The sequence below is a fragment of the Rhamphochromis longiceps genome, linkage group LG3 (genome assembly GCF_057381845.1).
Source record: "Rhamphochromis longiceps isolate RC_006_pf linkage group LG3, R_longiceps_female_GT1.1, whole genome shotgun sequence".
Lineage (NCBI taxonomy): Eukaryota > Metazoa > Chordata > Actinopteri > Cichliformes > Cichlidae > Rhamphochromis > Rhamphochromis longiceps.
Genome location: NC_140559.1, coordinates 33,059,951 through 33,079,685, shown reverse-complemented (window position 1 = coordinate 33,079,685; position 19,735 = coordinate 33,059,951). Strand labels below are relative to the sequence as shown.

At 41.0% G+C, this 19,735-nt stretch overlaps 1 protein-coding gene across 1 annotated transcript in view; it reads left to right on the top strand.

The window, feature by feature from the left end:
• Positions 1 to 13,586: 13,586 nt before the first annotated feature.
• The window catches only part of LOC146674188 (uncharacterized), a 15,020-nt gene continuing 8,871 nt past the window's right edge, over positions 13,587 to 19,735 (top strand). Inside the window, exon 1 of the mRNA XM_085394801.1 lies at positions 13,587 to 14,060. The gene's annotated coding sequence lies outside the window, so the exon portion shown is untranslated. The remainder of the gene's footprint in view (positions 14,061 to 19,735) is intronic.

Genomic DNA, 19,735 nt, shown 5'->3' with positions numbered 1-19,735 from the left:
CCAATCAGAAGTCTAGAAGCCTCGGTGGGAAAAAGTAAACAAAGCTGGGGCATAGAAGCAGAACCGAGTCGTATGTGTGGACGGACAGTAACTGTGTGTATATGTAAGCATTTAAACACTGCAGAGAGTAGAATTAACAGTATTGTAGAAATTCATTTCACCGAAACAATAACGTGGCGCACAGTGTGATGCATGCACCAGTTTATTGTATTTCCAGACTTGCTTTCAGCACAATTTACAGTGCACGCTACTCTGTTTTTTGTCAGACTTGAAATAGCCGAAATACCTTCACACTACGGAACTTCTATGGCTCTTCCGTTCGACAATCTCTCCGGCATTGGAACCATCATCTGTTTTCTCTTCGGTTGATATTTCTAGTCGGCACACTCATTTCCTCCATTACCCGCTGGCTGCTTCCCAAACAAACACACGTGCGGCTTGGCACTTGTGCTGTACGTAACAAGTCACGCGACGTGACGCTGCGGCTGTTATTGGTTCGGCTCTGCGCTACTGAATTTGGATCGGCTGACTTTTTTTTTTTTTTTTTTTTTTTTTTAAAAGACAAGAGCGGCGAGGTCTATCGCGATAGCTTAATTTCTCTATCGAGTAAAAGTTATATCGCGATACATATCGTTATCGTTCTATCGCCCAGCTCTACACTATTGTAAATATCAACACTTCGCTGAGTTCTTTTGATTCCTCAGAGGCATCCAATGGAAGACAAAACACTGCTCAATAGGCCATTTAACGCTTTATTACTTCTATAAGGGATATGCGTCCTGCATGACACGTTGCCACGGATCTCAAAATGGTGGTGTGCCCCTAACACTTTTATTACAGAAGCTTTCTCATTCTACAAGGTGGGCCATTTATATGGATACACCGTAATAACATGGGAATGGTTGGTGATATTAAAGTCCTGTTTGTGGCACATTAGTATGTGTGAGGGGGCAAACTCCTCAAGATGGGTGGTGACCATGGTGGCCATTTAGAAGTCGGCCATCATGGATACAACTTTTGTTTTTTCAATAGGAAGAGGGCCATGTGACACATCAAACTTATTGGTAATGTCACAAGAAAAACAATGGTGTGCTTGGTTTCAACGTAACTTTATTCTTTCATGAGTTATTTACAAGTTTCTCTTTGTTCACAGCCATTGACATGTCGAAGAGGTTAACACGTGAGGAGCGGATCAAAATTGTGTTGATATCTGGTGAACGCAGAAACCAGGTCATTGCAGCAGATTTCAATGCAAGACACCCTACGAGACCACCCATCTCCCATGCTACAGTTAGCAAACTGATTGCTAAGTTTCGTGAAACTGGTTCAGTGTTGGATTTGCCAAAATGTGGACGCAAGAAAACTGTCACTAATGAAGAAACATCAGTGGCTGCCCTAGCTTCATTCAGCAAGAGCCCACAGCGTAGCACTCGCCGCATGTCACTGGAGAGTGGCATTAGTTGAACACCCCTTCGGCGGATATTAGCTACCCACAAATGGCACCCTTACAAACTCCAGCTACTGCAGCATGTCAACGAGGATGACCCAGATCGGCGCACAGAATTTGCAGAATGGGCAAAACAAAAATTGGAACATGACCCTCAGTTCACACAGAAGATTTTGTTCAGTGATGAGGCAAACTTTTATGTGAATGGTGAAGTTAACAAACAAAACGAACCCACATTGGATGGATCCCTCCAAGAACTGTTGGAACAACAAAAGTGATGGTTTGGTGTGGTATATGGGGTACAACGATAGTGGGTCCATTCTTCATCAATAGAAACCTCAAGGCCACTGGTTATTTGAATTTGCTACATGATGATGTGTTTCCCTCTTTGTGCACTGAAGCTGGCACGTTCCCTGAGTTTTTCCAGCAAGATGGTGCACCACCACTTTATGGGTGCCAGGTCCGTTCATTCCTAGATGAACAGTTTCCTGGAAAGTGGATTGGTCATCGTGGGCCAGTTGAATGGCCCCCAAGGTCTCCCGATCGGACCCCCTTAGACTTTTATCTTTGGGGTCATCTGAAGGCAATTGTCTATGGTGTGAAGATACGAGATGTGCAGCACCTGAAACTATGGATGCTGGATGCCTGGCATTTCTCCTGCGGTGTTGCTATCAGTGTGTGAAGAGTGGGAGAAGAGGGTTGCATTTACCCCTCACATATACTAATGTGCCACAAACAGGACTTTAATATCACCAACCATTCCCATGTTATTACGGTGTATCCATATAAATGGCCCACCTTGTAGAATGAGAAAGCTTCTGTAATAAAAGTGTTAGGGGCACACCACCATTTTGAGATCCATGGCATACAAATACAATACAAATGGCCCACCCTGTGTCTCAGTAACTGTCCACTAGAGATGGTCCCCTCTTATCTACATTTTCCCAGGCAAGCGTGGGCGAAAGTCTACAGCTTTCTACTCCCCAAGGACACATAGTCTAATGCCTTTATTTTCAGGGCTGTGTCTACTTAATACTACACTGTATAACTTTTTAACACTTATTAATAAAAAAGCATAGCTTTATTGAGGCAATGCAAATTTTTTAATACCAACACTACATTGTTAAGTTTGTGTTTAGGAGTTTTGTCTGATACACCAGCTACATAGGGGATGTCAATGTTGTTGCCTTTGTCTTTCTTATCCTGCCTAGCTAATGTCTCATCTTCTTTTCTGTGCATCTTTACTGACTTGATGAAAGCCCAATTAGGATAACCACATGTTTTAAGAACTTCCTTGTGTGTGTGTTCCTTCTTTTTCCCTTCAGGCTTAGAGCAGAAAATTTCCTGCATGGTGTTGTAAAGTCCTGATTACTCCGAGTTTGTGTTCCATGGGGTGGTGTCAGTCAGAGAGGAGGTACTGGTCCGTGTGTGTGGGCTTCCGGTAAACTTAAATTTTGAGGTTTCCATTCTCTTCAATGTGCATGGCACAGTCCAGGAATGGCAAACAGTTATCCTTTGTGTGTTCTCTGGTGAACTTGATGTTTTTATCCGCGGCATTAATGTGAGCAGTGAAGGATTCCACTGCTTGGGTTTTGATTAAGGTACTCTCCCTCTAAACGAGCCAAGAGCCTTTCTTTCCACCTTCTCCATATAAAGGTTGGCTACAATAGGTGACACCGGGGAGTACATGGCACATCCAAGTTTTTGACTGTAGAAACCCTTGTTGTATTTGAAATATGTGGTGGTAAGGCAGAGGTCCAACAATGTGCAAATCTGATTGGCAAGGTGAATTTGGTTGTGTCTTCCAAGGTGCTGTCTTCTTGTAGTCGTTTTCTGACAGTCTCCACTGCCTCCGTAGTAGCTATGCAATTGAAGAGAGCGACTACATCAAAGGACACCATAGTTTCATCTGGATCCAGGGTAAGTTTCTGGACCTTGTCGGTGAAGTTGGTGGAGTTCTTGTGGGTGTTCTCCACAAGAGGTGCTAGGATGGTAGCAAGGTGTTTCGAGATGTTGTAAGTGGCTGAGTTTATGCTGCTAACAATGGGTCTGAGTGGAACACCTTCTTTGTGGATCTGTAAATGCAGGGTATGGCATTCCCTGGGTATAAATGGTTAATGGACTGGTTCTTAAATAGCGCTTTTCTACTCTCAATGTGTCACGGTTCTGGGTCATTTTAACCCAGCATTTTCAGTTTCTTATATTCCTTTGTATTATGGTTTGTAATCTGATGTTTTTGTTATGCTTTGTTGTTTATTAGTATAATTCCATGTTACAGTTTATTCAGGTTTTGTTCTTAGGTTTTGTGTCTTGTATGTGTCTTGTGCCTTAGTGTACAGTCGTGGCCAAAAGTTTTGAGAATGACACAAATATTAGTTTTCACAAAGTTTGCTGCTAAACTGCTTTTAGATCTTTGTCTCAGTTGTTTCTGTGATGCACTGAAATATTATGACAAGCACTTCATACATTTCAAAGGCCTTTATTGACAATTACATGACATTTATGATAAGAGTCAGTATTTGCAGTGTTGGCCCTTCTTTTTCAGGACCTCTGCAATTCGATGGGGCATGCTCTCAATCAACCTCTGGGCCAAATGCTGACTGATAGCAACCCATTCTGTCATAATCACCTCACTGACTTTGTCAGAATTTGTGGGTTTTTGATTGACCACAATGTTCTCAATTGGATTAAGATCTGGGGAGTTTCCAGGCCATGGACCCAAAATTTCAACATTTTGTTTCCCAAGCCTCTTAGTTATCACTTTTGCCTTATAGTACGGTGCTCCATCGTGCTCGAAAATGCATTGTTCTTCACCAAATTGTTGTTGGATTGTTGGAAGAAGTTGCTGTTTGAGGGTGTTTTGGTACAATTCTTTATTCATGGCTGTGTTTTTGGGCAAAATTGTGAGTGAGCCCACTCCCTTGGATGAGAAGCAACCCCAGATATGAATGCTCTCAGGATGCTTTACTGTTGGCATGACACTGGACTGATGGTAGTACTCACCTTTTCTTCTCTGGACAAGCTTTTTTCCAGATGCCCCAAATAATCGGAAAGATGCTTCATCGGAGAATATGACTTCGCCCCAGTCCTCAGCAGTTCATTCACTATACTTTCTGCAGAAGATCAATCTGTCCCTCATGGGTTTTTTTTTTTTTTTGGAGAGAAGTGGCTTCTTTGCTGCCCTTCTTGACACCAGGCCATCTTCTAAAAGTCTTCACCTTACTGTGCGTGCAGATGCGCTCACACCTGCCTGCTGCCATTCCTGAGCAAGCTCTGCACTGGTGGCACTCCGATCCCGCAGCTGAATCCTCTTTAGGAGACTTTCTTGGATGCCCTGAAAGCCTTCTTAACAAGAATTGAACCTCTTTCCTTGAAGTTCTTGATGATCCTATAAATTGTTGATTAACTCATTCACTGCCATTGACGTCTATAGCCGTCAATTGCAGTGAATGAGTCAATGGGTTTAACTCATTCACTGCCAATGGCTGGCAGTGAATGAGTTAAGATGCAGTCTTAGTAGCCACAATATCCTTGCCTGTGAAGCCATTTTTATGCAACGCAATGATGGCTGCACGTGTTTCTTTGCAGTTCACCATAGTTAACAATGGAACAACAATGATTTCAATTTCAAGCATCGCCCTCCTTTTAACATGTCAGGTCAGCCATTCTAACCCAATTAGCCTTACATAATGATCTCCAGCCTTGTGCTCGTCAACATTCTCACCTGAGTTAACAAGACAATTACTGAAATGATCTCAGCAGGTCCTTTAATGACAGCAATGAAATGCAGTGGAAAAGGTTTTTTTTGGGATTAAGTTAATTTTCATAGCAAAGAAGGACTATGCAATTCATCTGATCACTCTTCATAACATTCTGGAGCATATGCAAATTGCTATTATGAAAACTTAAGCAGCAACTTTTCCAATATTTATGTAATTCTCAAAACTTTTGGCCACGACTGTAGGTTTAGTTCTGTGTCAAGTCTGTGTCTTCGTGAGTTGTTTCCTGTTTAATTTTGAAGGGTTATGTCTTATGTCAGTGTTGCTAGCGTCACTCCCCTGTCTCATTAGGTCTCATTCCTCCCAGCTGTGTTCCCCTTCTGTCTGTAATTCCTTGATGACTCCCTCAGTGTATTTAAGCCCCGTGTTCCTTTCTGTAAGTGTCATGTTGTACCCTCAGACTGGCATGACTGTTTCTGTTCTCAGTGTTCGTGGCTCAGTTTAAGTTTTGTTCCGTTTTTTTTTTTTTTTTTTAACTTGGCCTACGATAAAGCAGAGGACTTTGAATTCCGCCTCCATGAGTCTGCATATTGGGTTCTTTATCCTGCCTGCCTGCACACAGCCTTGACAATAAGCACTCAAAGCGCTTTATAAAACTCATGCATTCACCCAATCATACCCATTCACACAAGCACTTTATCTAAGGTTTTTAGTGCTTCTGTCTAACATTCACTCGCATACAGAGGGACTTTGGTACTGGACAGGGTGGCTGAAACTGTCATCCTGAATTGCTCTGTAAGTAAGTACAGTACAGTATGAGGTCCACAATGTTGGATTACGAGAGAGACGTTGAAAGGCTGCTCCAACAGAACTTATTGTTTCAGAGGAAAACACAAAAAAGTGTACCGTCCAGTCTTAATAGCATACTTACAACTGGGCTCATCAGGCATTCTTTTTGGCTGCAGTGGTTGTTATTATATTTACATGGTTCCAGCTCCTGTTTCTGGTCGGTGACAGCTCGTACTTTTACACTCTCCTTTTTCTCCCTCCCTGGTGCTCACAGACACGGGTATAGCAGTCCATTCTCCCTGCAGCACGAACTACACTGCCCATGAGGCTACATTCTTTAGGGTGATACCTGTAACACTCTGCCTTTTGGCTTTATATGAAATCATTTTAAAAAATATTTCTTTACATCATTATGAGATGTGAGATTGAGACACAGGCATTTGCGCCTCTTAATGCGTGTTTTGTTTGGGTTTCCACCAGTGTGGAATTACCAAAAAAAATAGAGAGAGCATAGCTCAACATATGAAACAGGAAAATACCGCCGTGTAATTCCTTTATTTCAATAAAACAACTTTATTCTGAATACCACCTTTTTTAAACGGTAACTGTAATGGAATACAGTTACTCATATTTTTTGTTTTAAATACGTAATGGTCGTACATATATTCCATTACTCCTGAACACTGTATGCTACCCAATTGGGTGACTGTTGTTGCAATTTGGCACTGTGTAGATAAAACTGAAAAATGTTAACAGAATAATATTAATGGAATAAAACGGAATAAAATATTAAATGAAATCTGTTTTGTTTGATTTCATAGTAGGAAATCGGGGTGACGGTTACAAGTGTGTGTGTGTGTCTGTCTGTCTGTCTGCACATGTGTGGTAATCTGCAGAGACAAGTTTTCAGAGTCTGACAGCAGTTGGAGGGAAAAACCTGCAATATCTCTCCGTCCCACACCATGGATGCCGCAGCCTGTCATTGAAGGAGCTGCTCAGTGCTATCAGAGTCTCCTGGATGTCCAACAGGGATGACAGCTAAGCCACCATTCTCCTGTCACTCACCACCTCCACTGTGTCCAGACGGCGCCTTAGAGCAGAGCTGGCCCTCAGGATCAGCCTGTTCAGTCTTTTCCTGTCCCCAACAGAGATGTTGCCACCCCAGTAGAATCCAAAAGACCTGAGTCTCCGCAGCAGCCATGGAAAAGCGATAAAAGGTGTCGGTGCAAGGTATGAGGAAAGCTCCCTAATTACAGAAGTTCTGTTTGAAAAATACTCCTGTTTCCACTAGGGGTGGGTTTCAGTTATGTGATTTCTGATTAAAATCGAATTTAGCTTGAATAAAGCAAAATCAATTAATTAAATCCTCAATCCATTTTTAAATATTAATGTATTTAGCAAGAAATGCCAGAATCTCAGGTTAAAGCTTTCATTTCAACAATCACCAAACAGCTAAAACAGCAAAAGTGAGCAGATAAACGGATTCCACACAAAGACGTAAAAACAAAGACGTAAACACAAAGTGCGGACCCGACACATCAGAACCTGTGAGATGTCGGTTTTCTCACCCTACACGGGCTGAAAACTAACATCTCTCAGATGCTGCAGATGCAGGTTTTTGTCACTCTTTGACCAAAATTCACTTAACCAGCAGTAAAAGAAGATCAAAACTATGCTTCACATTTGATTAATGTCGTCATTATTAATATCTGGTTCTGACATAAACGGTAGTAACCATACTGAAAAGCGGCGCACGTTTCAGTGCTTTATTTTTTTTTTCTTTTTCATGAGATGTCATACACTAATATTTCAAAATCCGCCACTCTGTCTCCCTTCGCCACTGCCTCATTTGCATTTTGGACGAAATGGATTCTGGTATGATGGTCTGATATTGCATTTTGTCATTTCGAGGTGATTGGAGACCGAAACAGCCAATCAGATTTTTTTTACATTCAAGTCTGTGATTGGCTGGTTTTGTGGCACAAATAGAGATTGACAGACCACGTGACTTTCACGCATTGCATGTCAAGTACGAGTGGCAACAAAATCAAAACACTGCACCAAGCGCTAGTATTTCCAGCACCGGTAATCATTAATTCTGCGGTTTTAATCCCTACTTCCATTTTATTTGCCCCAAAAACAGTTATGTACAAAACGACGGAGAACACGGCAGGTCCGTATGAAGACAGACTTGACGATAAGGCAAAAAACAGTACGAGGAAAAAATCAAAGGGGTTAAAGGGTCTGACCCATACGAGCATACAGAGTGGAGTAAGGACGTTAGCGTGCTGCCCAACTTTCATCACGGACATATTTATTATTATATGGTCCTAAGTGTTAGTGCATACCAATGACTGTAAAAAAGATGGATGACGCGACACCGCCTCCTCCCATTGTGCAAAAATGAAGCCGAAATATCCCACTTGTGGAGGCTGCCATCTTGCAAATTTGGAGCCAGAGTCTGCGCAGTAGTGACTTGAGGTGGACCGACTGTGTAACGCTCCCGCCCATACACCCGCTGGACATGACCGCAAACATGCCCCTCTACACTTTTTACGTAGACCAGTGTTATGGCCCGTCTAGGCGCGGCCAGACCACAACATAAAGGGTGATCCATCCCCGTCCAACCCCAAGCAGCACGTCACACACTTAATATTTTGTGACAGTGATTTATTTACAATAAGTGCAGTTAAACAAAGGAAGGGAGCATATCATAATTTCAGGGTGAACCCAAGGCCAAAACAACAAACAAAAGGTAACCTATCTCAGGAATAAACACAACTTACCTACTCAAAAGAACTAAACCAAATGACAATCACTTTCCTCCTTGCCTAACAAAAACAGGAGAAAACTGATCAAACAAAAAGGCGGTCCACCCCTACATGCTCTTACATTAACATAATATTTTGACACAGTGAACGGTCTGCCGGTTGGGTTGGGCCGAGGATGAATGAATTGGCAATCCCTGGCGGTCTCTTCTTATCCACTGCCTCCCAGTCCTCAGCCAATCGGTGTGAGCCATCCACCCTGGATGCACCAATCCCGGAGGAGCACCTGGACACTCAAATTCACACATGATTACGATCACAGTCATAACACCCCCTTTCCCAAGAATTAACATTACCCCCAAAATGTTTAATTCAAGGAGAAAGTGCTCTAGACAGGGCATCAGCCAACACGTTCTCTTTCCCTTTCTTGTAATTGATCTCCAAGTTAAAATCTTGCAATAACAACGACCAGCACATAAGTCTTTGATTGGAGTTGCGCATTTGGGAAAGAAACACCAGTGGGTTGTGATCGGTAAACACCTGCACAGGCAGCACACTTGACCCGACATAGACCTCAAAATGCTGTAACGCAAGGAGTAAGGCAAGAGCCTCTTTTTCAATGGTGCTATAATGGGCCTGGTGTCTGTTATCGAGTTTTTTGCTGGTTTACCGCGACTGACGACTCATTTAATTAAGGTAAATACAACCATGTCACTGTTATAAAAAAAAGAAACACAGCTTATCATTTTATAGTTCTAAAATCACTCTGTTGTTAATTCGTTAGCTAGATTAGCCGCTAGCATACGCACTGTGTTGGAGGCTTGTTGCTAGTTAGAAATGCTACACACCTGTTACTCTAATAGTCTGTGTTATTGAATGATTCAGCACTTCTTAGGGTTTTTTTTTTATCCATTTTTAGACAGCGATGAGATCATCTGCACACTCTACAGAGGCTCAGAGTTACTGTTAATATCAAAAATATAATGCTGTCCTTTGAGATTTTAACATAAGACTGTGAGTGTAATGGATCTAAAACGGTTTAAATCTTCAGAGCCCTCTACAGCCTGGTGACATGGAAACTTTAAAAACATCAGCAGAATGTTTCAGTAGTGTAGTGTAATTTGTTTTTTTCATTTAATAATAGAGTCCATATTATATCAATGGCTACATTCACCCTGGACAGAAACTAGTGAGGGAGACCTGGGTTTCCTGGGTCCAAAGGTTTGGAGAAACTTCTTCCCTTTCTTTCATCACAGCTGTCCTGTGCCAGATGTTCTGTTGACCCACTGAGAGAGGCATCATTTAAGAAACAACAGGAACACTGAAGCTCATCGCATTGATCAAGCAGGACTCATGACCTTCACCAACAGCTCCCTCACAGGGAAATCTTCAGAGCTCCCCCGTAGGCCCGCCCCAGGAGATGGATAAACCCAGCATTTCATGAACACTGTGATGGAGACCTTTGGTTTGTGTAATGTTATAAATACTCGGATACTCCCCAGAGGCTCCGGACTTTTACATAAAGATATTATATTCAGTCCTGTAGAAACTTATATATTTAAAAACATATGATCCTCTCTGGTTACTCTGGTATGAATAACTTTGAATCACTTTGTGGTAAATAACACAGTATCTGCAAAAAACTGTGAAAGAATTCCAGATCACAAGTTTGTAGTTCAACATACAAGTGACGACCTTTGACCTTCATCAGGTTTTATTTAATTGTGTCAGAGAAACTCAAACGTGCTCTTCATGCAGCTGAGTACATAAAGTGTTTAAAATGGAAGCTGTGCAGGTCTGAGATCAGCAGCTAAGTGAAACACCAAACTGAGGTCCTGTTAATGCTGATATATAGTGACACAGTTACATGAGTGATTAATCCTTTTGTTTTTTGTCTTTAACTGTATCAATAAAGCTGCAGCTTTCACCACAGCACATGTGGTACTTTAACCTTTGTACTGTTTTCATCAGTTCATTTTGCAGTTAACATGTGAACATGTTGGATGATCTGTCTGCTGTCACTGGGTGGTGCTGAGGTCTGAATCTGAGGGCAGCCCCTGTAGTCACAAAGACAACAGAATCATCACAAACTCAAATGTAAATTGTATCCCTCAAAATTGAAATAAAGCTGATTCTTCTGTCCTCACACACTCAGGATCTGAAGTTCTTCTCTTCTTTTTTCAGTATTACAGTACACTACTGTACTTTAATCCATACTTCCCGATTAATGAGGAGTTACTGAAGTACAAGCTTTTTTAAAAAAAAAAAGTTTCTGTCTTTACAGATGTGGCAAGAGACTGAAAACATGCTGTTGTTTGCACATATTTAATAATCAGCTCTGCACAGGAGCTGAGGCAGGGTGCAGCCTGTTGCTTTTACAGTATCATACTTGTAATAAAAGTACAGTAACAGTAATTAGTGACTGAGTAGCCCGGAGCGTTTCTCTTGATTTCTTTAGTCGGGTAAATTCATTCACCTGCACAGATTAGCTAAACGAACCCTGACAGCCGAGTGCTCATCTTAACTAGCTAGGTCTCAGGTCCTATACCAGTCTCTTTATTTATAGAAACAAAATGGCCCTACAGCTCTTACTGACTAATTTAACAAGGTAACATCAAACAAACAAAACATTGAAACAAATATTAACCTACAAATAAACTTGTAAATAAACCCCAGAATATAAGTAAACTAAAAACAAACTTTAACTAATTTCAAAATAATAAAAAATAAGAACAAATAGCTCCTACACAGCAAATTCTGGTCTTTGGAATAAACTCTCTGGGAGTTCAGATTAACTACATTTGAGTGTACATGCGTGACCATCGAATGAACTCTAGTGCCGAGTTAGAGTAACTCTTTTCCGGGAGTTGATTTTTCAACTCTTTATAGGAGTTAAAACTAAACTCTCATGGAGTAAAATTTCTACTACCATATAGAGTAAAATTTAACTCATAACTAGAATTAAATTTAATATTAACTCTTTTATAGTGTTACTCATCAAATGAAAAAAGTTTTAGGTGCAAATTACTACAAAAATGTCAGTAACGTGTAAAGGTAATGGTGGTCCCCGTGGTAATCGGAGCACTAGGTGCGGTGACTCCCAAGCTAGGCGAGTGGCTCCAGCAGATCCCGGGAACAACATCGGAGATCTCTGTCCAGAAGAGCGCAGTCCTGGGAACAGCTAAGATACTGCGCAGGACCCTCAAGCTCCCAGGCCTCTGGTAGAGGACCCGAGCTTGAAGGATAAACCGCCCGCAGGGGCGTGCTGGGTGTTTATATATATATATATCATAATAATCTGACAATACATATAATATTGGCCAGTTCAAACTCACTGCTATAATAACTAAGAATGATTAATATAATAACTATACAGGGAGTGCAGAATTATTAGGCAAATGAGTATTTTGTCCACATCATCCTCTTCATGCATGTTGTCTTACTCCAAGCTGTATAGGCTCGAAAGCCTACTACCAATTAAGCATATTAGGTGATGTGCATCTCTGTAATGAGAAGGGGTGTGGTCTAATGACATCAACACCCTATATCAGGTGTGCATAATTATTAGGCAACATCCTTTCCTTTGGCAAAATGGGTCAAAAGAAGGACTTGACAGGCTCAGAAAAGTCAAAAATAGTGAGATCTCTTGCAGAGGGATGCAGCAGTCTCAAAATTGCAAAGCTTCTGAAACGTGATCATCGAGCAATCAAGCGTTTCATTCAAAATAGTCAACAGGGTCGCAAGAAGCAGGTGGAAAAACCAAGGCGCAAAATAACTGCCCATGAACTGAGAAAAGTCAAGCGTGCAGCTGCCAAGCAGTGGCGTGTCTAGAAAATTTTTGTTGGGGGGGCCAGGTAGAGGCACAGATTTGGAGAAGGGTAGCAGATGTAAATGGCAGATAATGTTAAAAACAATTCTACCAACCGTTAACCATAATTCAATAACCCTATAAACCTAATAACCGAATGCGCTTTTAACTCTTATTAGAATGAGATTTTAACCACTATGGTGCAAAGTTTTTAGATACTGCGTTGATAAAGTACAAGAGATACAATCAGTCAGTGTTTATTCAGCAGTCAAGGACATCAATATTTGCATAGTATTTTTACTGACATGTAGTGCACATATGTTTTGGGCAAAAACATTTTTGAATATTAAAATACGAACATTTTTAACATACAATTGGCAAATTAGCCAATGCCAATGCAAAACCAATGCCTGTTAAAAAAAAGAAGATAATCTTCTCACAAACTGGTGTTTGATTTTGAAACTGGAAAAAAATGGGGAAACAACTGAAAAGACTAACATTTGAATAAAACCTGAAAGGAGGTAAATACTTTCTATGCTGCCTTATGGTAAACTTTGGTAATATTGATGTATAAAGAACAACACTGGCTGATGATGAAATACTGTCAGCTGGCATGGTGACACTGCCAGTATTAACCTGCAGGAAAAAGGAAAAAGTTGAGCGTGCACGGGCAGAAATGTTGAGAGCGCGAGCAACACATTGCGAGCAAGCGCAAATGCAAAAACTGAGCGAGAGGGGCTGCTATTGTGTGTGTATATGGATAATAGCAAACACTGAAATACATTTTTTGCACGCAGCAATGAATTTAGTTCACTCAAATTTAGGTTTTTCTTCACTCAAAATAAATTTCTTCTCAAAATGCAACACTTGCACCTGCAATTTTTTTTAACATGCGCTCAGAATAATGGCACAAAAATAACGCCATAGCTGGAGTGGGACACAGCCATGGTGCAGGGAAATTAGACTTTTGTTTTCAACGAGACAGTAAAACATGTTTCATTGTTCTGTTCCAGTTGGTGGCGGTAATGCACCAGAAACGTTGTTTGCCAACCGCCATCACACATAAAGAAGAAGTAATCGTCCACAGAGCAGAAAGTAGGCTTAGAACACGGTGGATCGTACTTTTATCTTCCACGGGGACTTTTATATTTTTTTCAAGTCGGCTAAAGCAAAGATCGTGTGGCTGTGCTGAGCTTCCTTACTGCTCGCCCTCTGGTCTCCGGCAGATCAAGTTTCTGTTTCTGATGCTTGATTGGAAAGATATACGCTCTCGTAGCTCACGCAGCTTGGTCTCTGCAAGGTATATCTACTTGGCCTCTCGGTGACAACGCCAAGTCATCCTGTCGGTCAGTTTGGAATAAATCACCTGTAAACAAATAACTTGCCCTCGTGGTGATTGACGGGAGTAACATGCTGGGGAGTGGAGGTCAGTGAGCCCACTGTCTCTACCAGTCCTAGTCCAACTGCAAAGCCCCGCTTGCCTCCTTCTCCGCGCGTGGATCTTTAGTTTGAATCAGAGGGGATCGAGGGTGAGTACATTATAATTATTTTGGTTGCCTAACTCTATAACTGTCTACAGGGTTTCTCTCTCTTAGCTAATTTTGTTTTCGTCTGTATGTTCTGTTCGGCCCCTGTCATTTTGTCTGACTGGAGTTTCCAGCAATTCAGCACCTTATTTATTTTAATCATTTGTGTTCACCTATTTGTTTTCCTTCATATGAAGTAGGGCTGCCAAGATTAGTCGACTAGTCATGATCGTGGACTAATCCAATTTAATAGTCGACGCCTCGCAGTAGTGATGGCCCGCTTGAAGCTGACGCTCCGGAGCCTGTGTCGAAAAAAACAACACACTGGTTCAGAAGCACTGTGTCGAGGCTTGCTTCGTTTGGCAAAAGTCACGTGACCAGTGACGTCCGAAGCTTCATTACGCACGTAACTGCTTCGGTACCTGATTCAAACAGATATAAGGAAGTGAATCATCCACGGGATTTGTGGAGTGTGTTGATGGTGACAGAGAGCGAAGAGGTGATCATTCCACTGACAGATATGGAGCCAGCGAGGAAGAGAGGACGTTCTGGCGTGTGGGAATATTTTGAGTTGATTTTGCTCAATTCATTTTATCTGCCGAAGTGAAAAACTTGAAATGTCCAAAATCATGTTTTCATAATGTAAATGCCATTACAGCATATGACTTTAGGAACACTTCCATGTGAATTAAAGCTGATGAAGACTACAAAAATGTATTTGACACTATACGTACATGACATTGCTACAGTTTAGAAAATCATTTTGTTTATTGTTTTTAGGTGATAGTCTGCAGGACCCAGGAATACCTGCATATCTACCAGCTTGCAGTGTAGTTCCTGCACTCCACAGCCTCTTCTGTTCCATGCAAGTGGATTTTCTCCAGGGCAGGAGAAACTATTTCTAAGAAAAGAAACAGACTCAGCCAGCGCACAGTAACACTAATCCTCTTGTTAACTGTAAATAACAAAAGGGCTACCTGACATAGAGCATGTTTTTACTTTGCAAGTTCTTGATTAGGGGTGGGTTTTGATTATCGCTTTTCTGATTACAATCCATACTAAATTGAATAAAGTGATATTGATTCATTAAAATCCCGTGTCGATTTGTAAATTAACGTTATTATGCCTGAAACGCCAGCATCTCAGGTTAAACCTCACAACATGTCGTCAAACACCATACAGCTAAAACAGTAACTGGGAGCAGGTTTACGGATTCTGCATACAAACGTGAACACAGAGCGCGGACCCGACGCGTCAGAATCAGATTTTGATGTGTCGGCGGGTCCGCGCTGTGTTTGCCTCTTTTTTCTTCGCTGGCTTCTGCAGCTGCAGGTTTCATAACTCTCTGTTTACATCTCTAATTAAGTCTCACATGTGTCAGCTTTCTTTTAATAGATACGAAATTATGGATATATACTGTTAAATGATCAGACTTGTAATATTTCTGACTGAGGCAAAACTTTCCAGATTCCAATCAAATTGAATCGGATCCTGTATCGAATCAAAATGATTCTACAAATCAGTGACGATGCAGCCCTACTCAGCTTCCTAAGCATTTTCCCTTTCCAGTTCACAATCAATCCCACCCCTAGGTCAAAAATATGTATAGGACAATTGGCCTAATCTAATATTTTGTATGAACCTGTCCAGCTGTCCAGTGATTAAACGACAAGTAGATGGAGGCAGGACTCCACAGCAGGGGCATACTCCATAATGTGCTGTGCGTTATCATATGTATATTATATATATTGCTCACTTATTGTATTTACCAACATCAAGGAGTTATGAGCAAAGAAAGGCCACCATAGTGCATGTTTAAATAGGGAAAGTTTATTGATCAAAATGTATTACGCAAATACGCATTACATTTTTTTCAGCCCCCCAATCGAGAAAACAAAACCAATTACATGTTCAAAGCAACGGAACGGTGGCCCAATATCAGAGAGAACTCCACTCTTGAGTGAGCAGTGATAATTGAGCAGTCCGTTTTATTTTGCAGATTCAAGCTGCTCTTCAAAATTTTCACCACCAGATGTCACCGGAGAGGACTGTGTTGAAAAGCTTCGAGTAATGAACCGTTTTTCAATACAAGCTTCAGTGCTTCGGAAAGCTTCATTTGGCCATCACTACCTCGCAGGAATAAGTAGTAGGATTTAAGAGTGTAATAACGGACTGAAACAGAAGATGGCAGCACTGCATGCACAAGGATGTCAGCTGCCGTTAAACCCAGAAGAAGAAGAAGCTGTGTCCCAGAATTCATAGCGCGGCCGTACTCAATTTTCAACAATGGCGGCAGCTAGTTAGTTTTAATATTACTCTTATTATTCTTTCAGTTTTGTTTGGCTTTTTTTCAGTATTTTATTTGTTTCTGAGTAAATCGGTTTGGCTGAGATTAAAGTTATCGTTTTTACACAGCTGAATAAACATCAAGCAGACAACTGATTATCTTAAGTTTGAGATGCTCAAGAATATACTCCGGTGTCCTGTTATATTTTAAATAGCAAGGAGCAGACGACGGAGTTTATTCAACTTCACCAAAACAATCTGCAAATTTCATTAAAATTTATATTATCTTGTCTTTATTTTTAGTTAGCACATACCTTAAACACTTAAAGCTGTAAACTAATGATAATTATATAAGAGCAGATGCATGCTGGTGCAATAAGCTGTACGTTTGGTTTTTTATTTTTACTTAAAAAGAGGTTATACACACACAATACGGTAATATTATGTTGAAGCACAGTATGTATCACTCTGCGAGGCTCCTGCCTACGATAGCCGTAATGCTCCGACAATCCATCAAGCGGTGCGGGTTCGTAGCTTAGCAAAGTCATACTAAAACATTTGACAGATTTTCGAGCGCTGTGTACCACATAAAATCATTTTGAGGTCAGTAAACACAACCAGAATTCATACATAAGGCACACAGTATTATAAGGGGCACTGTCGATTATCAGAAAAATCAAAGGATTGATTTTAAGTGTGCCGTATGAACGGTATGATATGGCCCAGCCCTAGTTGTTACTGACTCTATGAGGCACAATAATGCCATACAATACAACGCTCTGCAGCAGTGCTCTACAACAGTGTTTCCTAACCACTGTGCCGCGGCACGCAATTGGTCCAAAAATACAATTTAATAATTACTACAAGTAGAGCAGGGCGATATGGCCAAAAATATTTATCACGATATATATTTGAAAATTTGCGATAACAATATAATTGACAATACAATTGATGCGAGACAAAATACAACTCCACAACTTTACTAGCGCAAAAAAACACCATCCATTCATTTTCACTTAAGCAAGAAGCTGTTTTTTTTATGTGCTATAAAGCTATATAAAAATGTAACAGTGCAAATGAAAATTCCTTGCTGAAAGTTTAACCAAAAGGCATTTCCAGTAGAAATGGGCTGACATATCCTGAGCATAACCATGTATAATATCCACTGAAGTTAAAAAGAGGTGCTTTGCAACATTAAACTGCAGTGTGCCAAATAAAAAAAGTCAAATATGTATTTTTCTGAACATAAGGTGCACGGGATTAGCTATAAGACACATTAAGCTAAACAAAGCAGTCAGATAAATCAAACTACTCAACTCATTCTTCTTGCTTCCTCCACTTCTGTACCATTGATTCATTAATGCTGTATTCTATCACAGCTGCTCTATTCCCATGTTGTTGCAGTATATTAATAACCCTAATCTCATATTGTGGATGGATTATGTCAGTTGTTCTCCTGACTGAAGTTTGGTCCGTGCGATTGCATTTGTCTCTAACCATCAGGAACCTTCACGTTAACTTTTATTGAGTGGAAAAATGGTAGCTTTCATCCTGGAGCTTCACTGTTTATGTTATGCTAAGATAGCCGTGTCGCTAGCGATCACGTAGCACGTCATTATATACCACCTAGCCCAACTTCAGTAACCCTACAAACGTCACTGCTGTTTAGTTTTCTGTCTTCATTTATGTTGGAAGTGACAGCAGAGCAGTACGTTTGAATTTTTGTCCAATTATTTCCCCTCAGTCTCCACTGAATGCCTTGACTGGGTAAGGGGCCCATATAGCTCAGCAGCAGTTTTCAGAAAGGATATGACTTTGCAGGAGCAGGAGGAACTAACTGAACTGAGACAACACCGTGGTTTAAAGCTGAGCTTTGCTGATCTATCTTTGGACAGTTTTTGGTTGACTGCTGCCCAGGAGTTCCCCATTCTTGCAAACAGAGCCATTTTGACATTGCTCCCATTTTCTACAACATATCTATGTGAGCAAAGCTTTTCGAGCATGGCTGCTATAAAAACTAAAAACAGAGAGAGATTAAGAACTGTTAAGGAAGAACTTCATGTATGCTTTTCTTCAATTCCTGCCAGAATATCATCTTTATGTTCATCTAGACTAGCCCAGGTTTCACACTGAGTGAGTATAAACAAACTGAGAGACTAACTTGCCATTATATGTACTGTATGAAGGTACAATGTGTCATTTTGGAGCAAGTTTGGTAGGTGGTGTGCCACTGGATATTTTTAACCTATAAAATGTGCCGCGACTCAAAAACGGTTGAAAAACAATGCCCTACAATAAATCTCACTGAATAGAAAAATGAAGATGTTTGCTGTCACAGGCAACTGGGAATGGAGTCTAATGGAGGAGCAGCTCAGCCAGTGCAGTGAGAAACATCGGTACTTCATAAAAGGTGGCAAAAATAAAATCACCACCACTATTGTACAGACACTGCGGACACGCAGTTTAAAGAGAAGATTTTAACATAAAATTTCCCCCTTTTCCCACTCTAGTAGTTGAGCTGTCTCACTCTAACCTCCAACATTCCGTCCCATACACACACATTATAAAGTCTGAAACGGGGGGGGCGGAAAGCATGAAACTTAAACTGGGGCTGAACGTATAATAGATACAGTGGCTTGCAAAAGTATTTGGCCCTCTTGAACTTTTCCACATTTTGTCTCATTACAGCCACAAACATGAATCAATGTTATTGGAATTCCACGTGAAAGACCAACACAAAGTGGTGTACACCTGAGAAGTGGAACAAAAATCATACATGATTCCAAACATTTTTTACAAATACATAACTGAAAAGTGGGGTTTGCATAATTAATCAGCCCCCTGAGTCAATACTTGCCAGAACCACCTTTTGCTGCAATTACAGCTGCCAGTCTTTTAGGGTCTGTCTCTACCAGCTTTGCACATCTAGAGACTGAAATTCTTGCCCATTCTTCTTTGCAAAACAGCTCCAGCTCAGTCAGATTAGATGGACAGCGTTTGTGAACAGCAGTTTTCAGATCTTGCCACAGATTCTCGATTGGATTTAGATCTGGACTTTGACTGGGTCATTCTAACACATGGATATGTTTTGTTTTAAACCATTTCATTGTTGCCCTGGCTTTATGTTTAGGGTCGTTGTCCTGCTGGAAGGTGAACCTCCACCCCAGTCTCAAGTCTTTTGCAGACTCCAAGAGGTTTTCTTCCAAGATTGCCCTGTATTTGGCTCCATACATCTTCCCATCAACTCTGACCAGCTTCCCTGTCCCCGCTGATGTCCAGAGCATGATTCACCATATTTGACAGTTTGGTGTGTTCAGAGTGATGTGCAGAGGGGGGCCGAATACTTTTGCAAGCTACTGTGTTAAATAAAATAAAATAAATAAAAGCTGAAT